The sequence below is a fragment of the Stegastes partitus genome, unplaced genomic scaffold (assembly GCF_000690725.1).
Source record: "Stegastes partitus isolate 25-593 unplaced genomic scaffold, Stegastes_partitus-1.0.2 Scaffold1081, whole genome shotgun sequence".
NCBI classification, from domain to species: Eukaryota; Metazoa; Chordata; class Actinopteri; family Pomacentridae; genus Stegastes; species Stegastes partitus.
The window spans coordinates 237,867-238,190 of record NW_007578812.1 but is presented as its reverse complement, the minus strand read 5'-3'; positions in this window follow the sequence as shown (position 1 = coordinate 238,190).

Genomic DNA, 324 nt, shown 5'->3' with positions numbered 1-324 from the left:
TTCTGCTCCGTCTGGTTTCCTGGATGCTGCTTCAATCTGTCTGACCTCATGTTCAGTGTTGACCTCTGCAGTCTCTCCCTCTGTGATGTACAGCTCTGTGTAGAAGTCATTCAGAACAGTTGGCTGTCCTGGTTTAGCGATTCCCTCAAACACACGCTGGAACTTCTCCTTCAGGCCACGTTTAAATTTACGTTGAGGTTCAGGTGAGTCTTGTTCCTCCAGCTTCTTCCTAAAAAACACAGGACAGCTGCTAGACTGTACTCAGGTGACAATGGCACATGTACAGACGATAAGTTGGACAAAACATTTGTAAGATTTCATAAA